This window comes from Hemitrygon akajei, chromosome 23 (genome assembly GCF_048418815.1).
Source record: "Hemitrygon akajei chromosome 23, sHemAka1.3, whole genome shotgun sequence".
In the NCBI taxonomy this organism is placed as follows: Eukaryota; Metazoa; Chordata; class Chondrichthyes; order Myliobatiformes; family Dasyatidae; genus Hemitrygon; species Hemitrygon akajei.
Genome location: NC_133146.1, coordinates 2,098,902 through 2,125,497, shown reverse-complemented (window position 1 = coordinate 2,125,497; position 26,596 = coordinate 2,098,902). Strand labels below are relative to the sequence as shown.

The following is a 26,596-nucleotide window of genomic DNA, read 5'->3' as shown; positions in this document are numbered from 1 at the left end:
CTTTCAGTGTCCTATGGACCTGGACCCCAAGATCCTTCTGATCCTCAACACTGCCAAGAGTCTTACTAATAATATTATAATCTGTCTTCAAATTGGACTTACCAAAATGAACCACTTCACACTAATTTGGTTGAACTCCATTTGCCACATCTCAGCCCAGTTCTGCATCTTATCAATGTCTTGCTGTAACCTTTGACAACCCTCCAGGCTATTCACAACACCCTGAAATTTTGTGTCACCTGCAAACTTACCGACCCACCCTTCTACTTCCTCATCCAGGTCATTTATAAAAATCACAAAGAGGAGGGGTCCCAGAACAGATCCCTGAGGAATACCGTTGGTCACCAACCTTCGTGCAAAATATGAACCATCTACAAGCACCCTTTGCTATCTGTTGGCAAACCAATTCTGGATCCACAAAGCAAGTTCTCCTTGGATCCCATGCCTCCTTACTTTCTAGAGGAGCCTTGCAAGGGGAACCTTATCAACTGCCTTACTGAAGTCCATATACTCTACATCCACTGCTCTACCTTCATCAATGTGTTTTGTTACATCATCAAAGAATTCCAACAGGCTCGTAAAGCAGGACCTACCCTTGACAAAGTCATCTATCTCTAATCAGATTATATCTCTCCAAATGCTCATAAATCCTGCCTCTCAGAATCTTCCAACAACTTGCCCACCACTGAAGTAAGATTCACTGATCTATAATTTTCTGGATATCTCTACTCCCTTTCTTGAACAAGTGAACAACGTTTGCAACCTTTCAATCCTCTGGTACTTCTCCCATCCCTATTTTTGATGCAAAGATCATCACCAGAGGCTCATAACTCTCCTCCCTTGCTTCCCACAGTAGCCTGGGGTAGATCTCATTGGGTCCCAGCAACTTATCTAACTTAATAACTTTTAAAAGCTCCAGCATTCTGACAGGCTGCATCACTGTCTGGTATGGAGGGGCTACTGCTTAGGACCGAAAGAAGCTACATAAGGTTGTAAATCTAGTCAGCTCCATCTTGGGCACTAGCCAACAAAGTACCCAGGACATCTTTAGAGAGCGGTATCTCAGAAAGGCAACGTCCATTATTAAGGACCTCCAGCATCCAGGGCATGCCCTTTTCTCACAGTTACCATCAGGTTGGAGGTACAGAAGCCAGAAGGCACACACTCAGTGATTCAGGAACAGCTTCTTCCCCTCTGCCATCCAATTCCTAAGTAGACATTGAAGCTTTGGACACTACCTCAATTTTTTTTTAATATGCAGTATTTCTGTTTTTGCATTTTTAAAAATCTATTCAATATATGTAATTGATTTACTTGTTTATTTATTATTATTTTGTTCTATTTTATTTATTATTATTTTTTCTCTCTGCTAGATTATGTATTGCATTGAACTGCTACTGCTAGGTTAACAAATTTCATGTCACATGCCAGTGATAATAAACCTGATTCTGATTCTGAGCACATCCTCTTTCTTAATGTCTATGCAGTCAAGTGTTTCAGTCTGCTGTAAGTCATCCCCACAAGTAGCAAGGTCCTTTTCCCTGGTGAATACTGAAGCAAAGTATTCATTAAGCACCTCCACTACCTCCTCCGACTCCAGGCACATGTTTCCACTCTCACTCCAGATTGGTCCTATTCTCACACGGCTCATCTTCTTGCTCTTCACATACTTCCCACCGAGAGATCTGGCACCTGAGTGGGTTCACTTCCTAATACCAGATCAAGTACAGCCTCTCCTCTAATTGGTTTATCTACATTCTGCGTCAGGAAACCTTCCTGAACAGATCTAACAAACTCCACTCAATCCAAACCCCTCGTTCAAAGGCGATGCCAGTCAATATTAGGAAAGTTAAAATCACCCATCGCAATAACCCTATTATTCAGAATCTGCCTTCCTAACTGCTCCTTGATGTCTCTATTACTATTGGGGGTGTCTATAAAAAACACCCAGTAGAATTATTGTTCCTTTCTTGTTTTTGACTTCCACCCACACTGACTCAGTAGACAATCCTTCCATAACTTCTTCCTTTTCTGCAGCCATGATACTATCCCAAATTAGTAATGCCACACCCCCACCTCTTTTGCGTCCCTCCCTGTGCTTTTTGAAACATCTAAAGCCTGGCACACTCAGCAGCCATTCCTGCCCCTGAGACATCCAAGTCTCAGTAATGGTCACAACGTCATAGTTCCACATATTGATCCATACCATAAGTTCATCTGCCTTATTTATGACACATCTCAAACCATCTGGCTGAGTGCTTCTTTGCTCAATCATCTGCTTATACTTCCTCACAAACTTCCTACAAGTTGTCTCTACTTGTGCACCAACTTCCCCAGCCTCTGCCTCTTCAGACCCTGCAAATCTAGTTTAAGCCCACCTCAATAGCATGAGCAAACCTCCCTCCCAGGATATTGGTTCCCCTTCTGTTCAGGTGCAACCCATCCCACTGGTACAGGTCACCCCTTCCTCAGAAAAGGTTCCAATGATCCAAGAACTTGAAACCCTGACCCCACACCACCTCCTCAGCCACTCATTCATCTGCGCTATCTTCCTGTTCTGACCCTTGGCACTGGGAGTAATCCGGAGGTTACCACCTTGGAGGTCCTGTTCTTCAGTCTTCTTCCTAACTCTCTAAACTTACTGCGCAGGACCTCTACCCCCCTCCCCCGCCTATGTCATTGGTACCAACATGTACCACGACCTCTAGCTGCTCACCCTCCACTTCAAGAATAGTCTGCAACTACTCAGAGACATCCTGGACCTGAGCACCTGGGAGGCAACACACTATCCTGGCGTCTTTTTTGCTGACGCAGAATCTCCTACGTGTTCCCCCTAACTATCGAGTCCCCTATGACTATTGCTCCACCTGACTTCACCCTACCCTTCTGAGGCTCAGAGCCAACCACAGTGCTATGGGTCAGGCTGCTGCTGCCTTGCCCAGATAGGTCATCCCCCTCAACAGTATCCAAAAGGGTCACCTGTTGCTGAGGGGAATGGCCACAGAGAGGTGTCTCAGCGGCAGGAATGAGAATCAACACTATTGATTCTATCTGCAGAGTTATTGCCAAGCAGAATACATACCTGCAGAGGGAGCTCCTGACCTCCTTTGAGTGCAAAAATAATCTTTTCTGTAAATTTTTGAGACAAACATCCCAGGCCCACACAATGATGCTATTTGCTTAAAGGGTTGAAGAATGGATTCCTCATGATTATAGCACCTTTGGGATAGCAGAGGTAAATGAATTTGAACTTGAACTTCTGGTTGGTAAAGTTTCTTGTGAAGGTGTGTACAGTTATTACAGACCCAGATTTTGGTTCTTTGCTTGCCCTACCAATCAATCACGCTTTCTTATTTCTCTCCTTATGAAAGTACATAATAGTATTGGTAGTTGATATTGTCTTATTACAAACAATTAAAATAATAAGGACTTTATAAATTATATATATATAGTTGGAGTATCGGGTAAGGCTTCAAACCTGTGCCAACCAACTAGCAGGAGTATTCAAGGACATTTTCAACCTCTCACTGCTAAAGTCGGAAGTTCCCACTTGCTTCAAAAAGGCAACAATTATACCAGTGCTTAAGAAAATAACGTGGGCTGCCTTAACGACTATCGCCCGGTAGCACTCACATCAACAGAGATGAAATGCTTTGAGAGGTTGGTCATGACTAGACTGAACTACTGCCTCAGCAAGGACCTGGACCCATTGCATAAATTTTCCTGTCGCCTATTTCCTATGGCGATTCGCCTATCGCCATGATAGGTCAATGGCAGACGCAATCTCAATGGATCTCTACACAGCTTTAGCCCACCTGGACAATACAAACACCTATGTCAGGATGATGTTCATCGACTATAGCTCAGCATTTAATACCATCATTCCCACAATCCTGATTGGAAAGTTGCATAACCTGGGCCTCTGTATCTCCCTCTGCAAATGGATCCTTGACTTCCTAACTGGAAGACCATAGTCTGTGCGGATTGGTGATAACATATCTTCCTTGTTGACAGTCAACACTGGCATACCTTAGGGGTGTGTGCTTAGTCCACTGCTCTACTCTCAGTATACACACGACTGTGTGGCTAGGCATAACTCAAATATCATCTATAAATTTGTTGATGATACGACCATTGTTGGTAGAATCTCAGGTGGTGACGAGAGGACGTACTGGAGTGAGATATGTGCCAACTAGTGGACTGGTGCCGCAGCACCAACCTGGCACTCAATGTCAGTAAGACGAAAGAGCTGATTGTGGACTTCAGGAAGGGTAAGATGAAGGAATATATACCAATCCTCATAGAGGGATCAGAAATGGAGAGAGTGAGCAGTTTCAAGTTCCTGTGTGTCAAGACCTCTGAGGATCTAACCTGGTCCCATCATACCAATGCAGTTATAAAGAGGGCAAGACAGCAGCTATACTTCATTAAGAGTTTGAAGCGATTAGGATGTCAACAAATACACTCAAAAACTTCTATCGCTGTACCGTGGAGAATATTCTGACAGGCTGCATCACTGTCTGGTATGGGAGGGGCTACTGCATAGGACTGAAAGAAGCTGCAGAGGGTTGTAAATCTAGTCAGCTCCATCTTGGGTACTAGCCTACAAAGTACCCAGGGCATCTTCAGGGAGCGGTGTCTCAGAAAGGCAGTGTCCATTATTAAGGACCTCCAGCACCCAGGGCATGCCCTTTTCTCACTGTTACCATCAGGTAGGAGATACAGAAGCCTGAAGGCACACACTCAGCGATTCAGGAACAGCTTCCTTCCCTCTGCCATCTGATTCCTAAATGGACATTGAATTCTTGGCCACTACCTCACTTTTTTAATATACAGTATTTCTGTTTTTTTGCATGAATTTTAATCTATTCAATATATTAATACTATAATTGATTGATTTATTTTTTATTATTATTGTTTATTTTACTTTCTTCTTCTATATTATGTATTCCTTTGAATTGCTGCTGCTAAGGTAGCAAATTTCATGTCACATGCCAGTGATAATAAACCTGATTCTGATTCTGATACATTTTACCATCTGAATGAAAAACTTTGAATCATTCCCATTTCTGTGCTAATATTAACTCCACAATGCTGCAGGTTGTTGAGCTGAGCTGTAGCTTTGTATTGTCTGTTGTCCTCATTCTGGTGGATAGCATTTCCATTCAGTACCCACCGTATTAGGCACCTGCTGTGAGTGTACATCCTCGGTATCCTGCATACTACTGTTGTAACATGAGGTTATTTGAGTTACTGTCATCTCCCTGTCAGCTTGACCCAGTCTGGTCATTCACCATGATTCCTCTCATTAACAAGGTGTTTCTCCCCACAGAACTGCATCTCACTGGATTTTTGTTTTGTTTTTTACACCATTCTCTAAACTCTAGAGACTGCTATGCATGAAAATCCCAGGAGATCAGCAGTTTCACAGATACTAAATCCAGCCTGTCTGATACCAACAATCATTCCACAGTCAGAGTCACATAGATCACATTTCTTCCCCATTCTGATGTTTACACTGAACAACAACTGAACCTCTTGACCATTTCTGCGTGCTTTTATGCACTGAGCTGCCACCACGTGACTGGCTGATTAGATACTTGCTTTCACAAGCAGGTCTATGGGTGTACCCAATAAAGTGGCCACTGAGTTATTTTGTTTTTATCCTGTAGTCATTGGCATGTAGATCATCATTCCAAGTCGAGCAAGAGGGATTGTATGTATTCAAAAACACTTCTTCTTAACGCTTTACCAGTAATCGCCAACAGAAAGTGATAGCAATGTTATTGATATTAATAACATTGACACATTATTTTTCAGCATGTTTCCCTGCCCTCCCTCCTGTTGTTGTTGGTTTGCTTTTACATTATTATTGAAAGTAGAAAACTGTATTCTTGATGATTTCTAAAGCAAAGTGGATGATACAATCAAGAAAACTTGCATCAGATATTTTGAGAATACATTTAGCATGGTGACATCTAACAGGCAGTTGCTATCTTTTGTACAAATATTGAAAATACTCCTCTGACCCTTCTTTGCTTTTTTGCTATTGGCCATTTATCTTAATTCTGTCTTTCATTTAATTCTGTCTGCTGGCCACTCAACTCTAATGTAAAATTTCAGGGAATTTCAAACATCTCTTTCTCTCTGTTATTCGATGATTTGAAACAACTGGTATTGGGAACAGCTGCCGTTTTGGCTTTCTCTCTCTCTGTAAGAGATAAAGGTGCCAAAATCACATAATCAAATTTCTGTATAAGCAAGGATATCCCTTATCATATGGGATTGTTGTCAATTCTAGCTGCAGTGGAATACTGGGCTAGGTGTAATGCATACAATCTATGCAGAAAAGAGAGTACCTGTTATACATAAAATTGCATCCAGTATTGAATTGAATTGACTTTATTTCTTACATCCTTCACATACATGAGGAGTAAAAATCTTTATGTTACGTCTCCGTCTAAATGTGCAATCATAGTACTTTATAATAATTTATAATAAATAGAACAGTCAATGTAACATAGAATATACACTAAAATCAGTGTGAGTTAATCAGTCTGATGGACGGGTGGAAGAAGCTGTCCCAGAGCCTGTTGGTCCTGGCTTTTATGTTGTGGTACCATTACCCAGATGGTAGCAGCTGGAATAGATTGTGGTTGGGGTGACTCAGGCCCCCAATGATCCTTTGGGCCCTTTTTCACACCTGTCTTTGTAAGTGTCATGAATCATGGGAAGTTCACAATTACAGATGCACTGGCTGTCTGCACCACTCTCTGCAGAGTCCTGTGATTGAGGGAAGTACAGTTCCCATACCAGGCAGTGATGCAGCCAGTCAGGATGCTCTCAATTGTGTCACTGTAGAAAGTTCTTAGGATTTGGGGGCCCATACCAAACTTCTTCAATGATCTGAAGTGAAAGAGGTGCTGTTGTGCCTTTTTCACCACACAGCTGGTGTGTACAGACCACGTGAGATCCTTAGTGATGTGGATGCCGAGGAACTTAAAGCTGTTCACCCTCTCAGCCCCAGATCCATTGATGTCAATAGGGGTTAGCCCTATCTAATAGTAAGTAATAGCCCACTGCTCTGTGGGAAGAAACTATAGCAACTGGAAGGACCCCACATGGTCACTGAAAGAAATACGGAAGGGAAAAAACCAACAAGATTGGAGAACATAGAAGAGTACAGCACAGGAACAGGCCATTCAGCCCACAGTGTTGTGCTGAACCAGCTAAAAAGCAAATCAAAAACACCCAAATACTAATCCCTTCTACCTACACCATGCCATATCCCTCCATCTTCCTGACATCCATGTGCTTATCCAAATGTCTCTTAAAAGCCTCTAATGTATTTGCTTCTACCTCCGTACTAGGTGGCACAGTGCAGGCATCCACCACTCTCTTGAGTAAATATCTTACCCCTCACGTACCTTTGAACCTATTCCCTCTCACCTCCAATGCATGGTCTCTGGTATTAGACATTTCAACCCTGGGAAACAGAATGTCCACTGTATCAGTACCTCTGATAATCTTGTAAACCTCTATCAGATCTCCCCTCAGCCTCCAGTGCTGCAGAGAAAGCAACCAAAGTTTATCCAGCTCTCATGATAGCATATGCCCTCTAAACCAAGCAGCATCATTGTGAACCTTTTCTACAGTCTCTCCAAAGACAAAGAACACTCTTCCTATAGTGGAGCAACTAGAACTGTATGCAAACCTAATCAGAGTTTTATAAAATTGCATCTTGACTTTTGAACTCAATGCCTTGACTAATAAAGACAAGCTTTCCATAAGCCTTTTTAACCACCTTATTGAACTGTGTAGCTACTTTCATGGAGCTGGGAACTTGAACCCCAAGATCTCTCTGCTCAGCAACACTCTTAAGGAGTTTGCCCTTAACAGTGTACTGTCTCCTTGCATTTGCCCTACCAAGGAGTAACACCACACATTTATCTGGGTTTAACTCCATCTGCCATTTCTCTGCCCATATTTGCAACTGATCTATGTTGTGCTGTATTCTTTGCCAGTGTTCTACACCAGGGGTTACCAACCTTTTTTGCACCGCCGACGGGTTTAATATCGACAATATTCTTGCTGACGGGGGGGGGGGGGGGGTGGGGGGTGTTAATCACGACCGGATTATAGGTGATAAGTCAACTATAAGTCACTTATACGTGGCTAATATACTCAATTTCATTTCTAAAAGTGTTTATCTAACAAATTTAATGTTAAACACACAGCGCATATTTTCCTCGTATGAACATATAAAATCATCGCAACACACCAATATCGCTGAATTAGTGGGAGCCCTGGGCTTGTTTCCCTGCAACAAGACAGTCCCATCAAGGGGTGATGGGAGACAGCGATACTGGAAGGGGGTTTCTTATGTCCAGTCTATTCCACAATTTAGTTTTTGTTGCATTCATTGCAGAAAACCCTACTTCACAGGTATGATGTTGGAAATGGAAGCAACGTTTTCAGTGCTTTCGTGGCTATCTCAGGATATTCAGCCTTGACTTTGATCCAGAATGCCGGCAGAGATGTTATGTCAAACATACTTTTCAGCCCACCGTCATTTGCAAGCTTGAGGAGTTGATCTTCTTCCCACGCTGACATGGATGCTTCACTGGGGACATTCACAAATGGGTCATGGACCCATTCCTTTGCACATCTTCGGTCATTTGCGGTTGGGAAGTAACGCTTGAATTCTGTCCAGCTGTGAGAAGGACGGTGCAGCCTCAGTCTCTCCCAAAATCCCAGCTAATGTTGGGAACATGTCAAATCTGCCCCTGTTCACTCGCCATCCCCACAGTTCCAGTTTGGCTTTGAAAGCAGACACTTTATCTGCCAACTTGAAGACAGTTATCATTCTCCCCTGAAGTGACAAATTTAGTTCATTGAGCAGGTTGAAGATGTCACACAGATAAGCGAGTTTTGCTATTTGCTCCTCGTCACTGAAGTGTGCTGCCAGTGGTGACTTTTTTCCTTAAAGAAATCTCTGTAGCGGCTCTCTTAACTCAAAAACCCTGGCCAGGGCTCTCCCCCTTGATAGCCACCTGACTTCAGTGTGTAAGAGAAGGTATTTGTGCTTTGCATCCATTTCCTTGCAAAGCTGCTCAAACAGACATGAGTTAAGGGCTTTTGCTTTGATGTGATTGATAACTTCAACAACATCACTCAATACACTGTTAAGATCAGGTGACATTTTTCGGCTAGCCAGCATTTCCTTGTGTATGACGCAGTGTACAGACTGGCATTCAGGAGCAACCTCTTTGACTCGGTAGTGAAACCAGACAGCCGTCCAGTCATAGCTGCAGCCCCAACTGTGCATATTCCAACACAGAATGACCAGTCCAGTTTGCCTGACATGTCGTCATTCAAAGACTTGCATAGTCCTGACGAAGGGTCTCGGCCCGAAACGTCGACAGCGCTTCTCCCTATAGATGCTGCCTGGCCTGCTGTGTTCTACCAGCATTTTGTGTGTGTTGTTGTTTGAATTTCCAGCATCTGCAGATTTCCTTGTGTTAGTTCTGCCCCAGTTGTGTTAGTTGGCAGCAGCAGTGCACACAACATATCCTTGTGCACGTCGTCTTCAAATATATATTGCACATAAACCAGCAGTATTGCTTTGTTGTTGACATCGGTAGACTCGTCGACCTGGATAGCATACCATGGTGGCTCGTTAGGCTGTTCCAACAGCTGTGCTTTGATGTCCTCCGCTATGTCATTGATTCTCCTTGAAACTGTGGTAGCTGAAAGAAAAACCTGTGCCATCTTGTTAGCTGCTGCTTCTCCCAACAGTTCAAGGCACATGTCCTTGGCAGCAGGCAGAATCAATTCTTCACCAACAATGAAAGGCTTCTTAGCCTTAGCAATACGGCTAGCCACTAAGTACGACGCTCTCAGAGCAGCAGCATTTGTGGAGGTGGTAGCTCTCAGCACTTGCTTCTGTCCCGCTTGCTCATGTTTTTTCTGCTCAAAAAACACAACAGGTTGGTCTTTAAGTGCAGGGTGCTTGGACTCAAGGTGCCAAAGCAGTTTTGAGGGCTTCATTGCCTCATTAGACAGCTTGTCTCCACATATCACACACAGGGGGCTTGGAGCGTATGAGTCACCAGTTGCATTAAAGGCATATTTTATGTACAACTCGTCATATTTTCTGTTGAAGGAAGCTTTCTTTTTTTTTGGTCTCAGCCTCAGCTGTCTCTGAGTTATCACCATCGTTAGGCCTTTTATGTTCCCTACCACCTCTTCCAAAGAAACTCTGAAGCAACGTTTGTTTTTTACACATCGAGTAGTTGTAGGTTAATGATCGACTGATGACCTCGCGTGCATTCAAGTTCAACAGGGAATGAGGAAAGGTGCAGCTGACTTATATCATTTCATATCGCCAAATCATATTGTTTCCTCGCATGCTTTGCACATGCGGTAGCACATGCTTCGCAGCCTGGTGGTTGGGGACCATTGTCTATGGGCAAGCCAGTTCTAAATCCAAATAGCTAATTCAATGCAAATCCCATGGGTCATCTTCTGGGTTAGCTTCCCATGAGGGACTTTGTCAAACGCCTTACTAACATCCATTGCCCTACCCTCATAAATCTCTCTCATCACTTTGTCGAGAAACTCAATCAAGTTGATAAGGCATGACCTGCCACACACAAAGCCATGTTGGCTCTCCCTAATTAGGCCTTGAGTTTCCAAATGCATTTGTCTCCTATCTCACTGGTTTATAGTTTCCAGTATTTCCCCTTGATCTATTTTTAAATAGAGGTACATTAGCCACTTGTGAGTCTTTCAGAAACTTGCCTGTGCCTAGACAGGACATGAAGATACTAGTCAAGGCCCCAGCAATCTTTTCTCTTGCCTCCTTCAATAACCTGGGGCAAATTGTATCAGGCTTTGGGAATTTTATCCACCTTAATGCTCATTAGAAGGCCCAACACTTCCTCCTCTTTGAATGCTAAATACCCTAATGTATTTATACATTCAGCACTGATCTGGTCCTCCATATCCTTTTCCTTGGTAAATACTGAATCAAAGTACTTATTAAATTCCTCAATCACATTCTCCAAGCAAATGTTCCCCCCCCCTTTATTCTTGTGTGTACCCACCCTCTTCCTAGTTATCCTCTTGCTCTGATGTATGTGCAGAATGCCTTGGGATTCACCTTAATCCTACTTGCCAAGAATTTTTCATGGTTTCTCCTGGATTTCCTAATTCCCTTCCTTAGTTCTTTTCTGGCTTCTTAACACTCCTCATGTGCTTCGTTTAATCCTAACTTCCAAAGCTTTACATACTTTTCCAACGTACATTGGGAGACCACTTCACCAAGTATCTATGTTCCATCTGCCAGAGTGAGTGGGATCTCCCGGTGGCCACCCATTTTAATTCCATTTCCCATTCCCATTCTGATAGGTCTATTCATGACCTCCTCCACTGTCATGATGAGGCCACACTTTGTTTGGAGAAACAACATCTTATATTTGGTTTGGGTAGCCTCCAACCTGATGGCATGAACATCTGGGCTTTGGAGTTTAATTCCAGCACCATCTGTAAGCAGTTTGTATGTTTTCCTGGTGAGTGCATGGGTTTTTGGAAGCAGTGTTTGCTGAGAGAAAATAATATGCCATGTAATGATAGGGATTTATCATGGAAACATATTATGATACAACAGAAGAAAAGGCTCTTTGGTCCATCTTTTTCATGATGAACTTGATGTCTATCCACACTTGTCTCATTTGTCCTTATTAGGCCTGTATTCCTCTACATCTTTCCTGTTTAAGTTCCAGTTCAAAACCTTTTAAACTTTATAATTACATCTGCCTCCTCTGACAGCACATTTCAGATATTCACCACCTCAGCATGATGCAGGCAATTGTCTTTTGGCAGAATAGGTATGCATGGCTTCCAGTAGACCAATGCCATTGCCCTCTCCTCATTCCCACCATCAACTCATCATTTTTATTATTTTACCACTCACCTAGGCTAAAGGATAATTGATGGTAGCCAATTAACTTTCCACCACATCTTTGGAACGAGAGAGGAAACCAGAGCACCCAGCGCAAATCCACCTTGTCACAGGAAGAACATGCAACCCATGATCAAGACTGAACCAGAAACCCTGTGGGCAATGAGGAAGCAGCACCACTGTGCATGTCAGAGGTGTTTTGGAATTGGAGATGGATAGCACCTTTGGGTAAGAAATTGACTATTCAGGTATTTTCCCATGAAATGATAGTCTGCTGAAAATCCAAATCTTTCTTTTGTGTGTTTTTTTATATTATCCAGGAATCACAGTGATTTGCAAATTGCAAAAATTAATGAAAAATCATCATTCTTAAAATTAAAAAGGAACAATTTAGGAACGGTTCCCAGATACAACTGGAACATTGTGCTTTCACAGTTTGGATTTCCTCCATTGGACCTTTGTGTACTAATGTTTTTTTCACCAATGAACCCAGTGGAACGTTCTACTTGCAGTTTAACTTACAAAATCCAAGCCATTACTTGTTTTTACTTGCACACGTTTACAATCAGGGAAGTCCCTGAATTATTGGCTTGTCTGAATCTTTGCCAGTCCTCTTTTTTTTAAACAGTTGATTATCTTTTGCTAAGCTGTCATATATGAGACAGATTACGATATCATTTTATCTTAAAAGTTTCAGTAGCACTGCATACAATAAATTTCCCATGAATCCATCGTAAAGACATTTGACATTCTGAAGTGCTTACTGAAATGCACACATTCTCTAAGTAAGTTTACAGTTTGTAGTCATTTTAAAATGTAGAATTGCCAACTGTGATATTAAGCAATGGATTTACAGAGAAACCATTCTCAGTGATTACTTAAAACTATTTACAGCATATGATGTCATAAAAGCTGTATCAGGCCCTAACATTTAGCTCAATCTTTCTTGTTACTGTCCTGATAATGGGTCTCAGCCCAAAACATGACAGTTTATTCTTCTCCATTGAGGCTGTCTGACCTGTTGAGTTCCTGCAGCATTTTGTGTGTCTTGCTCTGGATTTCCAGCATCTGCAGATGATCCAATGTTTATGATTCGCTGCTGTTATAATCTCACTTTTAACAAACCTCCCATGGAAGTGGAATCTAACAGGAAACTATTCCGCCTACAGCAACTACAGTACAGACCTGAAGTTATCAAAACCTCAGTAGAGCTGCAACATTCAGATGATGTGTGCATATGCAAATGCTCAGAGGTGAACTCTAAGTCACTGTTGACCCCTTTACCGAAGCAAATGGTAAGATCAGCTTTACACTCAACGTATGCAGAACTAATGTTTTCTGTCAACCTGTTACTCCATTACTCTAAAAAATTAATAGTGAGATCCTTGAACATGAGGACCTTGAACATATTTGGGGAGGGGGTAAAAGCAACCATCAGCAATGAAATTCACCATTCTGGGTATATTTAGTACCTATGAGCTGACTCCACTAGGTGTTTCTGGAACCTGGATTACCTACAGGCATCTCAAGTCACAGGGAAAACAGTACCACCAGCATTGTCTCTACAAAGTTCTCCAAATCAACTGGAGGGTCAAGTGAACCAAGGTCAATGGCTCTCCCAGGCTAATATTGCCCCTAGTATTGAGGCTCTACCTACACCCAGTCAGCCAGCTGGCTCTCTGCAGGGAAGCTGCCTGACCTTCTGAATATTTCCAGCATATTTTGCTTTTAAAGGTTTCTTGCATAACCCTCTGCTATAATTTTTTGCAACCATATTTTATCTAAAATTATGCTCATTTTTACACCCAGGCCTCACTGTTCACAAGCTTGACACCAGCTTCCGGAAACAGACACTCTATTCCAAAATATGGGATTGGGAAGAAAATACCAGGTGACCAGATGAAAAGAAAATCAGGAATATGCTCAAAGCCTCTTTGAAGAAAGTATGCAAAGATCATTCGGAACGATATTGAGAACCTTGAAGATGTGTAGCAGGAATGTACCGAGGGTCTGTGTAAGTGGCAGAAGGAGCAGATCAAAATTCAAAGTAATTTTATTATCAAAGTACATATATGTCACCATATACTTTCATATACTTATACAAGAAAATTCATTTTCTTGTGTCTATTCACAATAAATACAATAGAATTAATGAAAAACTACACACAAACAAATATGGACAAACAACCAATGTGCAAAAGACAACAAATTGTGCAAATACAAAAAGCAAAACAGAATAATAATAATAGATATTTAAGTAGTAAATAATATTGAGATAAGAGTTGTAGAGTCCTTGAAAGTGAGTCCATAGGTTGTGGAATTCAGCTTAGTGCTGGGGTAAGTAAAGTCACCTCATATACTAACCCCTGCCCACCCCATTAGCCACTATCTGCCCCATCTCCAGAAGAATCTACACTTCCCACTTCATCCTCATTAGTCACCTTGGAATCATAGTACTGGAATAGAAGAAAGTTATCTTTGATTATTTTCTTAAGAAAAAGGAGGAGAAATGAGAAGAAGAAAAAGAGGAGTATTTGCCAATAGTCATGCTCGAAATTTCTAATGTCTCCATCAACAGACAGAATACTAAGCTGTGCATTTTCCATCCTCTAATATGCCCTTGGTCACCACATGCTTGGGCAAGTCAGTCTCACAGGACCTTGACAAGCATAACAGGAGTTATGGTTAAGTAGCTTCACCAAAGGATTGTTGAACGTATCTTTTCAGGCTACTAGTAAGATCCCTGGAACTTTGATATTATTGTCGAACAGCAACTGTTGTCGCAACTGTTCGACAATAACTTGCTGTCAAATTTATTGTCGACAGCAATAACATTAATGTTTCCCGAATTTCCATGGCATGTTTGAAATGTTATTCACCAGGGCATTGTTTATTGATGACATCCTTAGCAGATAACAATGGTTAGAAAAGCTTAAAGAACTGATCCAAATCAATTGTTCTTTTCTTATTTCATTGCAATGGTAGTTTTAAATCTGCATATTTATACATCATATTGATGAAAAATGTGTGTTATACAAGAGACAGCTTAACAAAAGTTTTAACTATCACCTGTAGATTGTAAGACTGTTGCAGAAACTGTGTTTCTGTGCTTTACCAGTTAGAAAGGAAAACCATGAAGAATCTGTAACTGAGATTTACCAAAACTGAGAGGTTGTATCCCTCAGGAAATATTGAACATACAGGAGTTCATTTCCGTTAAAGAAAAGAGCAGACCAAGGGGTGACCATATAAGATTATGAAAGAATTGCCAGGGTAGTGTAGAGAACTTGTTTTCAATTAGGGCCACGGATATGAGGTGATCCACTAATAGTGTGAAATAGACTTAAACCAAAGAGTGAGTAGGTATATTTGAGGTTAAGAGCAGAGATCAGTTTAAAAGGAAGCTTGACCTAGTTCCTCTTTGCACAGATACTGCCTAACCTTCAGATTATTTCAGCAGTTCTTTGCTTTTAAAGATTTCTTGCAGATAGATTGCTTAACTCTCTGCCATCATATGTTGCAAACCATATTTTATCTAAAACTATTTTTATACTTTTCTTTTGCCCTCCCTTTGCTATTCTAAATTCTTAAGTTTAATATTTTCATATTTACATTTAAATGTCTCGCCCTTTCCTCTTTTTGTAAGAATATATAAACAAAGCAGGAAGGACTACAGTCCTTGCCACATACTCTGCTCCTCATTAAGGTCACAACTGATCCTGTGCCTTGGGGAAAAAATACTGGCACAGCTGCTGGAGCCACTGCTTCACAGTGCCTGAGGTCCCATCCTGAATCCAGGTGCTGTCTGTGGCATTTGCACATTCTTCATGAGACCATGAGGTTTCCTCAGGACGTTCCAATTCCCTCCCATGGGCAGGTTGATAGGTTAATTGGCCGATGTAAAATTAAACAATTTGTGTTGTCAGAATCCTGGGAATTGGTGTGGACTCAATAGCTGAAGAATCTGTCTCCATTTTTAATCTCACTAAATCCACTTCTCATTCTGATTGTAGCATTAGATGATTCTCTAACGATTCATCCATTTCCACCTTGAGAATATTGTCAACAGCTAAGCACTCACACCTCTGTGAAATTGAAAATTCAATGAGAGGTCTTGACAAAATGCAAACTTGTGATTTCTACTTTGAAACCATAACTTTAAGGTTCCTGGTCCTGCAGGTCAGAGGAATAGTTTAAATATCATTTAATAAATTAGAGCAAATCTAATCCAAACCAGTTAAAAGTGAAAAGTGTAGATCCTGGAATAAAAACAAAAAATGTTGGCGATCAGTAGGCAAGGCAGCATTCCATCTTCCTCTTTCCAACTCCAGTCCAAGTTCACAGAATGAGTATGGACTTCCATTTCAACTGTCAGGATCACAATTCACATGAAACTTCACATTGGGTTACTGTCCAAGTATTATTAGAATGCAGCTATGAGCTTAGTTTTTGCATATTGACACTTCTGAAAGCTTTAAAAGCAAAATAAAAAGAATGTGTTGAGAATTCTGTAATTAGAAAACAATCTCCACAGCTGGCAGAGCCTTGAAGAGTGAAATATATAAACAACTGATAATTTGCAAGTTTTGTTTCCCAAAAGTAATGAAAATCAACATTCTAAACTTTTGGAGTAACCAAACATTGCACTTTGAAGGATAGGCCTGACATTATAAAAGAAAAGTGCTTTATTAATTTAGAAAATCTATATCTGATTAGGCCAAAATTCAGTCCTGGAAACTAATCATGTATGGATAGTAATAGTACATACAAATCAGGAAGGGATAAAAACAGCTACTCAAAAAATATTACAATTTGCTAAAATAAAAGAAATCATAATCTAAATTATACATTTAGTAAATAAGTGTTGAAAATCACCAAAATGCACAATGTGTGCTGCTGATATTACTTATGTATTGATATACAGTGTGGTATAGGCCCTTCTGGCCCTCCAAGCTGCACTGCCCAATAACCCCTGATTTTAATCATGGGACAATTTATAGTGACCAACTAACCTACCAATCATTACGTCTTTGGATTGTGGGAGGAAACTGGAGCACTTGGAGGAGACTGGGGAGAATGTACAAACTCCTTACAAGTTTTTCAGGAATTGAACCCAGTTTGCTGGAACTGTAAAGCATTGTGCTAACCACTACACTATTATACTGCCCCAAAAACTGATTCTGAAATATATTCATTTGATAATTTGTTTGTTCAGCATAGCAACTCAAACGCCATCTACAAAATTTGCTGATGATATGTTGACACAACTGTTGTTGGTAAAACCTCAGATGGTGATGAAGACGCTTACTGGAGTGAGATAGATCACAAGATGGCAGTGTGCATGGTCACAGCAGCATCTCCAGCTTCAATCAATGGTGAAATTTATCATCCTGTTCATAATTTCTATGATTGAAAATCACTGCTGATCATAAAGCATACTAAAATCTGCAACACATACATCATGCTGGAGGGACTCAGCAAGCCAGACAGCATCTATGGAAAAAGTGCAGTCAACGTTTCGGGCTGAGACCTTTTGGCAGGACTCAAATCTGGCACTAGTAAGCTGGATAGTGAAGACGCTGTGCAGTTACGGCCTAACACATGGAGTAGGTCATCACTCTGCATCATGGCTGATGCACGAGAACACAGGAACATGGTAAGTGTGCCAGTATTTGAGCAAGACCTGCAGGCCCACACTCCCGGTGACTCTACTCGCTAACATCTGATCACTAGAAAATAAGCTGAATTACCTGCATCTGCATGTGAACCATTGGGAGATGAGGGACTGCTGTACACTCATCCCGATAGAAACAGGGTTCCAGAACATCACTCTAGACCCAGCCATCCAGCTAGAAGGTCTAATACCCTTTCAGGTGAACAGAAATGCTGCATCCTCTGGTAAGACCCATAGAGGAGGTCTGTGTGTCAATGAGACCTGGTGTTTGAACTGGGTAGTAACGGCCCATTGCTCACCACATATAGAGTTTTAATGGTGAAGTGCAGGCTCTTCTACTTACTGAGGGAATTCACTGCCATTGTGATTGTTGCTGTTTACATTCTCCCTGTGCTAATGCTGGGAAGCTTTGCAGGAGCTCTACTGTGCTATCTGCAACCTTCAAGTCACTCATTCTGATGGTTTCTTTATTGTTCCAGGTGGCGCGGCATGGCAGCAGCGGCCTTTCAGACCTGGTGTTACTTTAATTTAATTTTCTGTTTTAAGTTTGATACACAATTTTCGATTAGGGCACATGGATAACAGAGCAGCTATCTACCATCGCCAGATACTACTACAATACAGAGATCGCCCAAAAACAAACTTTCACAAAGATCTGCTGGCTGAATTACGCGACATCGGCTTGCTGAGGGGCCTACATTCCTCGGACTCACCTGATGCTGGTAGCCAGAGATGGAGATGTCGAAAGCAATGTGCGAGGAAGCAGAAGCAAGGCAAACGGGCAGGGGTCCGTGCCAGGCTAAAAGCAAACCCTAGCCGGCTGGTTCTCTCATCCATTCTGCTCTCCAATGTCTGCTCCCTGGACAATAAAATGGACTACATCCAACTCCAACGTAATACTCGGCGGGAGTACAGAGTTTGCTCTGTGTTTGTCTTCACAGAGACATGGCTCACTGATGGGATTTCGGACGCTGCCATCCAGCTAGACGGGCTAGCTTTGTTTCGTTCGGACAGAGATGCAGCTGTCTCCGGTAAGACTCGCGGTGGCGGTGTCTATGTTTACATCGACACGGAATGGTGTAAGTACTCTGTGCTGGTTTCCAGACACTGCTCATCGTTAGTGGAGTTAGTGGCAGTTCGATGCAGACCATTTTATTTGCCACGGGAATTCACCTCTGTCCTTATATTCGGTGTCTACATTCCCTCCAGCGCTAATGCTAAGGAGGCGCTCTGTGAACTGTACGGGGCTATTAGCGAACTGCAGAACGCACACCCTGATGGTCTGTTTATTGTCGCCTGTGATTTTAACCACGCGAACCTTAAGTCAGTGCTTCCCAAATTTCATCAGTATGTGGACTTTGCAATGAGGGGGAGAACGTGTTGGACCTGGTTTACATAAACATCCCTGATGCCTACTGGGCAGAGCCCCACCCCCACCTCGGATACTCAGACCACATCTCTGTTACAGACCGCTCGTCATACAGACTGCTCGTCAGGTGCTCCAGACCAGTTCGGAAGCAGGTGAAAACCTGGCCAGCAGGAGCCATCTCTGCTCTTCAAGACTGCTTTGAGCACGCTGACTGGCACATGTTCAGGGAGGCTGCAACCGATGGCGACTCTACCTACTTAGAGGAGTACACAGCATCAGTGACCAGCTACATCAGCAAGTGCATTGATGATGTTACTCTGTCCAAGACCATCACTATACGTGCCAACCAGAAGCCATGGATGACCGCAGAGGTGCGTGTGCTGCTGAGGTCCTGCGACTCCGCCTTCAGAGCAGGCGACAAGGCAGCCCTAACAACAACAAGGGCCAAACCATCCCAAGCCATCAGAGGGGCAAAGCGTGCACACACCCAGCTAATCCACAGTTACTTCCAGGACAGCGGTGACACGCGGCGCATGTGGAAGGGCATCCAGGACATCACCAATTACAAGACAACATCACCTGACTGTGCAGGTGACGCCTCCCTCCCAGATGCGCTGAGTAACTTCTACGCCCGGTTTGAGGCGGATAATGATGTGGTGGCGAGGAAGTCCACCCCTCCTACAAATGACCAGGTGCTGTGTCTCACCGTGGCCGATGTGAGAAGAACCCTGTGCAGGGTCAACCCACGGAAGGCTGCTGGACCAGACAACATTCCTGGTAGAGTGCTCAGAGGATGTGTAGACCAGCTAGCAGATGTTGTCACTGACATCTTCAACATCTCCCTGAGCAGCGCCACTATTCCAACATGCTTCAAGGCCACCACCATCGTCCCCGTGCCAAAGAAGTCTTCAGTGTCCTGCCTAAATGACTACCGTCCCATTGCACTTACATCCATCATCATGAAGTGTTTCGAGAGGCTCGTCATGAGGCATATCAAAACCCTGCTGCCCCCCCTCACTGGACCCCCTGCAGTTTGCGTACCGTCCCAACCGCTCAACAGATGACGCCATTGCCACCATCTTCCACCTGGACAAAAAAGACACATACATTCGGATGCCGTTCATAGACTTTAGTTCAGCATTCAACACAATCATCCCTCAGAAACTGATTGGAAAGCTGAGCCTACTGGGCCTGAACACCTCCCTCTGCAACTGGATCCTGGACTTCCTGACTGGGAGACCTCAGTCAGTCCGGATTGGGAGCAGCAACTCCAACACCATCACACTGAGCACGGGGGCTCCCCAGGGCTCTGTGCTCAGTCCACTGCTGTTCACTCTGCTGACCCATGACTGTGCTACAACACACAGCTTGAGCCACATCATCAAGTTCGCCAATGACACGACCATGGTGGGTCTCATCAGCAAGAACGACGAGTCAGCTTACAGAGAAGAGGTGCAGCGGCTAATGGACTGGTGCAGAGCCAACAACCTATCTCTTAATGTGAACAAAACAAAAGAGATGGTTGTTGACTTCAGGAGGGCACTTCAGGGACCACTTCCCGCTGAACATCGACGGCTCCTCGGTAGAGATTGTAAACAGCACCAAATTTCTTGGTGTTCACCTGACGGAGAATCTCATCTGGTCCCTCAACACCAGCTCCATAGCAAAGAAAGCCCAGCAGCGTCTCTACATTTTGCGAAGGCTGAGGAAAGTCCATCTCCCACCCCCCCCCCCCCCCCCATCCTCATCACATTCTGCAGGGGTTGTATTGAGAGTGTCCTGAGCTGCCTGGTTCGGAAATTGCACCATCTCGGAATGCAAGACCCTGCAGCGGATAGTGAGGTCAGCTGAGAAGATCATCGGGGTCTCTCTTCCACCATCACAGACATTTACACTACACGCTGCATCCGCAAAGGAAACAGCATTATGAAGGACCCCATGCACCCCTCATACAATCTCTTCTCCCTCCTGCCGTCTGAGAAAAGACTCTGAAGCATTCGGGCTCTCACGACCAGACTATGTAACAGTTTCTTCCCCGAAGCTATCAGACTCCTTAATACCCCAAGCCTGGACTGACACCTTGCCCTACTATCCTGTCTATTATTTATTGTAATGCCTGCACTGTTTTTGTGCACTTTATGCAGTCCAGTGTAGGTCTGTAGTCTAGGTAGCTTTCTCTGTGTTGTTGTTTTTTTTATGTAGTTCAGTCTAGTTTTTTGTACTGTGTCATGTAAACCATGGTCCTGAAAAACGTTGTCTCATTTTTACTATGCACTGTACCAGCAGTTATGATCAAAATGACAATAAAAGTTGACTTGACTTGACTTGACTTGATTGTTGGCGGTGACTTCAATCATGCCAAGCTAAAAACAGTCCGGCCAAAGTTCTACCAACATGTGAACTTCACAACCAGAGGAGAAAATATAATCAAGGCTGTGGAGCCTGCAAAGCTGCCTCCTGCCCTCGCCCTGGATACTCGGACTATACATCCATTTTGCTAGTCCCTGTATACAGACCACTGGATAAACGAGTCAAACCACGGAGGTCAGGACCTGGTCAGAATGTGCCACCTCAGCACTGCAGGACTGTTCCAAACGCACGGACTAGAGCTTGTTCAGGGAGGTGGTGAAGTACAATCATCACGTCAGCACTGATGAATGTGCGGCATCAGTGACTGGCTATATAGGGTGCTGCTGTGATTAAGCACTGGACTGCCAGTGCAAATCAGGGAACATGACTGACTGCAGAGGTTTGTGCACTGCTTGGGGATCAGAACGCTGCCTGCAGGTTGTGGGATAAGGCAACTGTAAGGTTAGCAAGAGCTGTGCTCTTCCATGTCATCAGGAAGACAAAGCGACTGTACTCACAGAAAATTCACAGATACCTTTGTCAAACCAGGGACATATGGTGCATGTGTCAAGGTATAAAAATTATAACAGATTACAAGTCCAGCCTGTGTGCCTCCCTTTCTGATAGGCTGAATGCTTTCTATGCACAATTTGATGCAATGAATGACATGACATCGAGGAAAAACCCTCTTCCCCCGAGGGCACCCTGCTTGACCACAGTCAAGGTGAGGAGTATCCTAGTCGGGGTAAACCCTTGCAAACTGAAGAGCCATACAGCCTACTTGCTCAGGTGCTGAAGGACTATGTGGCCCAGCTAATAAAGTTCTTAATGGACATCTTAAGATATCTTTGCAACAGAACATGCCCCTGCAGGCTTCAAGGTATCAACACCATACTGGTGCCCAAGAGAGCGACAGTCACTGGCCTAAACAATTACTGCCCAGTGCGCTGATCTCAACAATCATTAAATGCTTTGAGTGGGATGTTGTTCATTGATTTCAGTTTGGTGTTTAACATGATCATTCCCTCAAAGGCTGGTGGGTAAACTCTCCACATTCAGGCTCAACACCCTCTCTTTGTAATTGGATCTCCCTCTTTGTAACTGGATCTTGGAATTCTTGATGGAAAGTCCCTTGAAGTCCAAGGTAGCAGCAACATCTCTAGCTCCATCACACTGAGCAGTGGTGGCCCCCCAGGCTTGTGTGCTCAGTCCATGGCTATTTGTGCTGCTGACTCACAACTGCACTGCCAGATTCAGCTCAAACGACATCCTCAAATTCAGTGATGATACAACAGTGGCTGGCCTCATTGGCAAAAATGATAAATGGGCATACAGAGAGAAGGTAAAGAGGCTTGTCAAATCGTGCAAAACAACAACCTGAGTCTCAGTGTGGAGAAGACAAAAGGGATGATTGTGGACTTCAGGAAGGCAAGGGTTGACCACTCTCCATTGCACATCAATGACAGTACAAAGTTCCTTGCTGTGCACATAATGGAAGATATAACCTGCACCTACAACACCTGCTCATTAATCAAGAAGACACAGCAGCATCGACGTTTTCTGAGGAGATTGGGGCTTGCAAGGCTGCTTGCTCCCAATCTAACAATTTTCTACAGGAGCAGCATCATCGTGTGGTACAGAAGCTGCAAATCATCGGATCACAAGACCCTAAAGAGGACAGTAAAAACTGCTGAGAGGATCACTGGGGTGTCCCTCTCCCCTATTTGCGACATTTACCCGGAGTATTATGTATGAAGGGCCCGAAGAAATCCAAATCCAAATCCAAATAGGACATACATGGTAAATGGTAGGACATTGAAGAATGCAGTAGAACAGAGTGATGTAGGAATAATGGTGCATAGTTCCCTGAAGGTGGAATCTTATGTGGATAGGGTGGTGAAGAAAGCTTTTGGTATGTTGGCCTTTATAAATCAGAGCATTGAGTATAGGAGTTGGGATGTAATGTTAAAATTGTACAAGGCATTGGCAAGGCCGAATTTGGAGTATTGTGTACAGTTCTGGTCACCGAATTATAGGAAAGATATCGACAAAATAGAGAGAGTACAGAGAAGTTTTACTAGAATGTTACCTGGGTTTCAGCAGCTAAGTTACAGGGAAAGGCTGAACAAGTTAGGTCTTTATTCTTTGGAGTGTAGAAGGTTGAGGGGGGACTTGATAGAAGTATTTAAAATAATGAGGGGGATAGATCGAGTTGACGTGGATAGGCTTTTTCCATTGAGAGTAGGGGAGATTCAAACAAGAGAACATGATTTGAGAGTTAGGGGGCAAAAGTTTAAGGGTAACACGAGGGGGAATTTCTTTACTCAGAGAGTGGTAGCTGTGTGGAACGACTTTCCAGTAGAAGTGGCAGAGGCAGGTTCAGTATTGTCATTTAAAGTAAAATTGGATAGGTATATGGACAAGAAAGGAATGGAGGGTTATGGGCTGATTGTGGGCCATTGAGACTAGGTGAGAGTAAGCGTTCAGCATGGACTAGAAGGGCCGAGATGGCCTGTTTCCGTGCTGTAATTGTTATATGGTTATATGGAAGAAATCTCAGAAATCCCTACCACCCATCCCACAGTCTCTTTGACCCACTATGATCAGGATGGAGGTACAGGAGCATCAGGACTAAGATTGCCAGACTGGGTACAGCTTCTTCACCCAGAGACTAATGAATACCCTGCCACCTTCCAGGTCTGGTCACTAGAACAGCGAGCAGCACACTTCACATGCATTTTGATTTATATTAACTTATTTGTGATAATATTTAGTTTTATGTGCTGTGTGATATATGTTTTGTGGGTGCACTATGGTCTGCAGGGATGTTGTTTCATTTGATTGTGTACATATACAATCAGCTGACAATAAACTTGAGCAGCTATTTGAGTGGTATTGCAACAACAACCTTTCATTCAATGTCAATAAGACCAAGGAACTGATTGTGGACTTCAGGAATGCGAGGTCGGAAGAACCCACACCTCACTGAGAGGTCATCAGTGGAACAGATGAGCAGCTTCAAGTTACTGAGTGTTAACATCTCAAAGGATCAACACATTGATGCAATCATGAAGAAGTCATGCCAGTGGCTCTGCTTCATTAGGAGTTTTAGGAGATTTGATATGTCACCAAAGAGACTTACAAATTTATATAGATATCTAGTGGAGAGCCTTGTGACTGGTTGCATCACAGACTGTTGTGGAGGCTCCAATTCACAGGATCACAATATTACAGAAGGTCGTAGACTCAACCAACTCCATCACAGCCACCACCTTCTCACCATCAAGGGGCAATACCCAAAGAATGCATTATTAAGAACCTCGGTATTCAATTTTGCTCTATTTACTATTGTAATTTATAGCTATTTATGTCTTTACACTGAACTCCTGCTGCAAAACAATGTCATATGTCAGTGACAATCTGATTCTGATTTAATAAGAACTACAATGATGTATTTTCTAGATGCAAAATTAAAATTATTCAGTTGTGTGAATCAGAAGGTTTATAGGACTTCCTGCAGCTTTGTTTTTGTCTTTTGAATGGAGATTTCTCCAGATGGCAGCTGGTAATGCCAAGATATCACTAGCAACAACCTTTAAGAACAAGGAACTGAAGAAATAGAAGACAATATTCTACCATCTTCTCCATGATTTAGTAAGATCATGGTTGTTTATCTCATCCTCTTTCCTGTCTGATTCCCATAAATCTTGATTCCCTGAACATCAAAAATGTGTTGAATGATTGATCATTTACAAACCTTTTATTTTGCAAATTCTAAACATTTACAGATCTATGAATAAATTGGTATGCATATGAAAACCAAGCATTAATAATTTTACAAAGGCCAATTAGCCTAGCAACCAGCACATTTTAGGCTTGTGGGAGAAGGTAGGAGTACTTGGGCAGAAGACATGGCATTGGAAGTTACATTTGAACCTCGGTTGCTGGAGCTATGGGGCAAGCTGGGTCTAAATTGTGAAGCAACCACCTTTACAGCATTGTGTGGTATCTGAGATTGCTTTTTCTAAATTAAAGAGTGACTTTTTAAAGAGGTGTATAAGATTATCAGTACATATATAGGGCCACAATCTGTTTACCAGGGAAAGGAGTCTAAAACTAAAGGACATAAATTTAAAAGGAGAAAGGATGGGAATCTGAGGGAACACCAGGGAGTCTGCAGATGCTGGAAATTCAAACAACACACACAAAATGCTGGTCCTGACGAAGTGTCTTGGCCTGAAACGTCGACAGTGCTTCTTCCTATAGATGCAGCCTGGCCTGCTGTTCCACCAGCATTTTGTGGAATCTGAGGGACACGTTTTTCACACAGGGTGGCAATTGTATGGAACCAACTGATGCACCATCAATAACTCACTCTGAGACGTATACAGGGGTTTGTGGGAGGAGCCACAGGAGCAGTCAGCAGGGGTCTGTTGGGAGCAAACCACACTGGTATATGTAGTTCACCACACCAACTACCCGAGGAAAGGGTAGAGGGAGCTACAATTGCAAATTTCAAAGACATTTGGCCAGGTATGTAGTTAGGAAATGGTTTGAGGAATACCGGCAGTTCTTAAGTGGGCAGCTTATTTAGCTTGAATGAGCTGGATCCAAGTTTAAAAAAAAACCCCAATACCTTTTCAAGGACAATTAAGGAGGGGTAATACATACTTGGCATTCACTAAAAAAATTTAACAACTACACTGCTTCATTGTCCACCTATCTCTGTGATAGGTCGTGCACGTCGACCCATGAAGTTCTCCAGCGCGATCCCGACAGGCGCGCTTTCGAAGGAGCGAGCCCAGGCTCGCTACGCGATGACCTAATCGGTACGGTGACGCAATCACGTCGGTACGGGGGAGAAGGGCTGGTGCCTGGGAGGCGCAGCGTCTCCCCGAGCTCAGTCGGTGTGAGTGTTGGCGGAGCGCTGGTAGAGCAGTGCCTGACTCAGGCTTGAGTTATATATATATATATGTATACATAAAAATACACGCGTCTTCTGCTTACAGGCGGCCGCCGAACCCGGAGGTTTGCGGGGGGCCGACCGGCAGCAGCAGGCGAGAGGGAACTGGGTGGCAGCTGTGGGAGACTGACTGGGCCGTTGTTGCCCTACGGCTGACCGGGTTGTCAGTGGGCCTGGGCCTTCGGGGAGACCGAGCGGCCGAGAGGGACAGGACAGAAAAGCGTTGCCCCGGGAGAGGCTCGCCACTCACTCAGGCACAGGTAAAGGCAGTGGGTG

General features: G+C 43.3%; 1 protein-coding gene across 2 annotated transcripts in view; it reads left to right on the top strand.

The window, feature by feature from the left end:
- shoc2 (SHOC2 leucine rich repeat scaffold protein) overlaps positions 1–26,596 on the top strand; it is a 159,536-nt gene that overhangs the window by 6,378 nt on the left and 126,562 nt on the right. Inside the window, exons 1-2 of one of the 2 annotated variants that reach the window (XM_073026848.1) lie at positions 26,210–26,266; positions 26,367–26,580. The exons of the other annotated variant lie outside the window; for it this stretch is intronic. The gene's annotated coding sequence lies outside the window, so the exon portion shown is untranslated. Of the gene's footprint in view, positions 1–26,209; positions 26,267–26,366; positions 26,581–26,596 lie in introns of those variants that run through there. 2 annotated transcript variants of the gene reach the window in all.